The sequence below is a fragment of the Lactuca serriola genome, chromosome 3, assembly GCF_051521515.1.
Source record: "Lactuca serriola cultivar US96UC23 chromosome 3, Lser_US96UC23_V15, whole genome shotgun sequence".
Taxonomy (NCBI): domain Eukaryota; kingdom Viridiplantae; phylum Streptophyta; class Magnoliopsida; order Asterales; family Asteraceae; genus Lactuca; species Lactuca serriola.
In genome coordinates this window covers 20,955,250-20,960,334 of record NC_136410.1, presented here as the reverse complement: position 1 = coordinate 20,960,334, position 5,085 = coordinate 20,955,250, and the positions used below count along the sequence as shown (strand labels likewise).

Below are 5,085 nucleotides of genomic sequence, written 5' to 3'. Positions count from 1 at the left end.
TTTAATAGTTTAAGTATCATTTATATATAAATATAACATATAATAAATTTTTTATAGTTTACATCCACTCTCGTCACATGTTATATTCACGTATGAATAAAACATGTATTAGCTCGTCTCACAAGTTATATTCATATATGAATAACACATTTATCTAAATTTTATTACATGTCATTTGTTATTCATATATGAATAAAGAGTTTGAGTTTTCTAAACACTTCTTTTTTTAGTAACATACTACTTATTCATATAAATAACAAATGAACCGTAACAAAGATATGATAAATGCTTTATTCATATATGAATATAACATATGACGAGAGCTAATACACGTTTTATTTAATATGAATATAACATGTGACAAAAAATGATGTAAAAACTATAATTTAGGTAAGAAAAATTTATTTCTTATTATATTCATATATGAATAATACCTAAACTGTAAAAAATATAAGCATACGTTTTATTTATAAGTGAATAACGAATGCATTCTAATAAAAATCCGATGAATTTTTGTTCATTTATGAATAACGATAGTCAAAACTATAAAAAAATTATTTTATCTTAATATTATATCAATATGGAATATGGATGTCTATTTATAAAGAATAAAAAATTATGTATTTTAATATATTTAAAATAATTTTTCGATAAAAATTGCTTTTTAAAAAAACAAATATATATATATATATATATATATATATATATATATATATATATATATATATATATATATATATATATATATATATACTTTAAAAAAGCATTTACAAGATTTTGTTGAATTTTAAAATTTTATGCATGGCAGAAATACCATATCTAATATCTAAGTTCAACCATTGAAAAAGTCAACAAACCAAACCTAATATTCTAAGATCTCGAATGTTGAGTCAATGTTGACTCCTATCTTCACCTGCCGAGTCAATGTTGAATCCTGATATCTCGGCTGATAACTGTAGATTCTGGCCTGCCATCTCTAATCTCTTATACTCGGCGTCAATACCACAAACCATTCATCCCCAACATGAACCTTCTCCACCCTTCTCCTCCTCACTCATGAAGAACTGGGTTGTCAACTACTTTCACGTCTTTGCTTTAGAAAACCTAATCTCAAACATCATCAAGCAGCACTCCGCTCTGTTTCTTCCTCTCTACATCAATGGATCTCTTTCTTTCAACATTAAATCATACTTGATTCAAACACGACTCACAACCTCCAGAATATTAATCACCGCAATCAAACACCTTTTACCACGAACACACCATCAAATAAAGATTGTGGCTTCACCATTGTCGCCCTTCGTTTCTCTCTAAAATACCCCAAATCAACATTGGCTTCATCACTCACTGCTTGAAATCGGTGCCGCCCTCTGTGTCTCTTTCATTTTTTATCGTTGCTCCTCTCAAACGATGGCGAAAAGCATTCTACAAAAAAGCCCTAACACAAACATTCTCCCACTGTCTCCAATTCACTTCTGACTCCCAGTCAGAAGTAATTTTTTCCGAAGACCTCTACAAGATCCTATTTTCTTTTAACTAACTCAAGATAACTTCTTGATACTTGATGCTTCTCACTTCCTCGCATACAATCTTTCTTCCTAATCAAAATACTCAATCTCATGATTTGAGATGTCTCTGTTCTAAAACCTAATGCTGAATTACTGTAGGTATGTGTCGTTTTTTCCATTTGTATCCAAACACCACCAAAAGCAACCCTCCTCACGGCCGTCACCACGAATCACCAACCACATTTTTGTTCGTCACTACTTTCGTTACCAACGAACACATAGACGGACGACTGATCGAGGCCCGGTGTACCGACGATGGTCCGTTTCTAAGCCCTTACCAAGGTTTCTCTATCTATCTATCTCATGTGTGTCTGTCGATTTTGTGAATTTAGATCTACGCTCATATGTGAGTTACCGTCTTCGTGGCGGTTTGTAGGGGCTGGCTATAAAGCCTTCTTCACGTTGAGAGCTTAGAAGTTGAACGGAGGTTTGGGGTAAAGGAGCAAACCATCTCTATGGCTAGAAAGCCTTATTCTCTCTCTTTTCTTGAGATAAAAAAACATGCCGGTTTCAATCCAACATTAGATATTTATTTCCTTTTTTCATTTTTAGTTAAAATTCTTAAATCTCGGTTTGATATCACTACTTTGGCTACTTTTTTTTGAGTTTTTCTTATAAGTTTTTGATATTTATGAAGAATCAAGGAGTAAGTAAAGAGTAGGTGTTAAAGATTGGATGTGGAACAATGAAACAAGCAAACATTAGGTTGTTATTGTCAAAGGCCATTTTTATTGTGTCATATTTATACTTCAAAATGACAATTCTGTATGGTTTATTTACATAATGTACTCATTATGCAGGTAAGAGCAAGTGACAAGAGAATTTTGTTTCTATTTCCATTTTCGAAATTACAAATGATCCCAACAAAGAACACGACAAATCAAGATTCACCACTTCATTTGGTGGGTATTTTTTTTAACCAGATGTTGGTTGTAGATCTGGAAATCGCCATCATCTTCTCCTTTTACTGATCCAGGTAACATAATCCTATCACATTGTTTACCAGTGTCTCTTTAACTCTCTGAATTGTCTATGTTTGTGGCTATTTACCTTTAATGGACTTCTTATATTCTCTTTAATTTGCTACTTTTTTTTGTTTTTCGCAAGGAGGAAAAGAAAGATGTCGAAATTTGGGTTTTTGACCTCGATTACATTTGTTTTTTTTTTTCAGAGCCGCTGTAAGAGAGCTTCTATGTTCTTAATTGGTGGGTAATGTTAACGGGTTTACTGCTGATGTTTGTTTAATTGACTTTATTAACCTTTATTGTATAAAAAATGTTGAGAATTCTTGTTTAAGAAAATTGAATTGCAATTTTAGGTTTATAATGGAAGTATTCAGGCTATTGATGGATGTTGTACATTTTTTCGAAGAGATAGATTCTTAGTTGTTAAAGTTGTACATTTAGTCTTTAACCAATACTTTGGTTGCTAATTATTAAAAGAAAACAACCTTGAATCGATTGGTAAATGTAACTTTATCAAATGTTTTACCTTATTTCGGGGTAGCTAAGTTGATTCTAACTTGCATTCAAATCCTTTGGTTGTGAAATAATGAATATTGGTTATTTAATGTTTATCTTATTATTTATCAAATGGTAGTTCTTATTATTGCTGATATACTGTTTATGCTAAATGTTTGTGTTAATATTGTGTGTGACTGTATATGTGTATATGTATATGGCCATGAAAATGCAGCAAAATCCTAACTTAAGCGACCCAAGGAGGATTCTGATTTGATGATGAAAGAAAATCGACAGACCTTAGACGACTCTTACATAAATGGTGAGTTTTTATACAACTAAGAGTTTAAGATTTACATTTATTGGTTCAAAGTAATAAATTACTTCTATTACTGCTTAGCTAGCTGGTTTAAATTGGTTCAGTCATTTTCAAATGATAGCATTGTACGTTATTAAATGAGGGCTGATTCTTCCACATAAGTTTTTTTATCCATCCACTGAATAATTAATGTAATGAAAATTTTAATTTAGAGATATTGAAGAAAGGCAAGAACCACAAAAAAGTCAAAGAACTAATATATCGACATGGACGAGAATCAATAGTAGCAAGTAGCAGTGATATCTTCGAGGAGACCGGAGGAATGGAATCCGGCAGCCATTTATCAACGTTAGGGAGGTTATACACCTGGGAGAAAAAACTTTACGATGAAGTTAAAATATGATAACAGATCGTTGAATCATAAAACCTCAATCTTTTGTGTTTTTAAGTTATTATCGATGATTTCGACATTTTTTAGGCTCTTAATGGTATTAAGAAGCTATATGATTGAAAAATCTTCCCAATTAAGCGGTGAAAATGTAGCAACAAGCATAGAATTGAAGAAAAAGTCAACAATTTGTACTCCAGAAAACAAGGATATGCAAATGCATGTCGAAAACGAATTGAGAAGGTCAGAGACGACGAACTTCAACCTATGGGTAGGAATCTTTCACTACTAAAGGCAAAATCTGGCTCGTTAATTGCTTGCCGGGTTGGGAAGGGTTTTTTGCACACAGATTGCAGATAATACAACAAAGTGTTTAACCCCAAAATTCCTACCAACTAAAAGGTTGTTCTTAGTGGCCTGGCAATCAGTTTTCCATGAATCTTTAACACCTCCCGATCGAATAGCGAGACAATATACAACAATGTTGATTGAAACCACACAACTTTGTAACATTTGAAAAGCAAACTTTAGTTCCATTTAACTTGTTCAAGTTCTCATTTTTGTCGATTTTACCTCTGATTCCACTTTTTTCTCTGCAAATTGCAATAAGGTTTTGGATAGATGTGGAAAACGAAATTAAAATGGAGATGAACTTACTTGAATTTTATTTGGGTAATGAGAAGATAAGAGATCATTAACGGTTAAAGATCAAGAACTTAGAATGATATCATTGAAGGAAGCACATGAGGACGGGATTCAATTTCGAATTTGATGAAGGCGAGATGCATTAGTAATGGGAGTGAAGGGGGATTCTTGGAGAAGATTTCAGGAAGGAGAGCCCTGCATTTCCTTTGAAAATATCTTTCTCTATTTTCGATAATTAAAGGAGGGCATAATTGTCCAATACATTAATTTTTCAGTGGAAAGATAAATAAAGGCTGTGGAAAAATCAGCTCCCTTATTAAATCTATCAAATATGGTTCCGATAAACAAATTTATGCTTTCTTGTCATTTGTTTGACTGTATTGGCTTTGGATGTGAATGAATTTTTTTTGCTTTCCTATCATTTGTTTAACTGTTTTTAGACATATTTGTCCTTGATGTTGTAGAGTATGCTGTTGGTCAAGTTGTTCACACCCTTGATGCTGGAGAGCATGTTGGTTTTGGACATAACTGCCCTTGCCCCTGCTTTTGATTTGTCCTTGAAGTGGGAAATTTCAACCTGCTATTCTGATGTTGCTTCAAAACCCAAATGTGGATTGTAAGTATTGTGTCAATGTTTAACAAATTATGGGGCATTGGATTGAGAGAGAATCATAGGTTGTAATTAATAATGATTTTTTTTTTTAA

The 5,085-nt window shown here is 32.4% G+C and overlaps 1 long non-coding RNA gene across 1 annotated transcript; it reads left to right on the top strand.

Moving 5' to 3' along the window:
* The first annotated feature begins 1,008 nt into the window (after window positions 1-1,008).
* On the top strand, window positions 1,009-4,760 carry LOC145094296 (uncharacterized). Its single transcript, XR_013703265.1, has 4 exons — window positions 1,009-2,273; window positions 2,369-2,544; window positions 2,740-3,350; window positions 3,560-4,760. It is a non-coding gene; the product is annotated as an uncharacterized LOC145094296 (long non-coding RNA).
* Window positions 4,761-5,085: the final 325 nt, after the last annotated feature.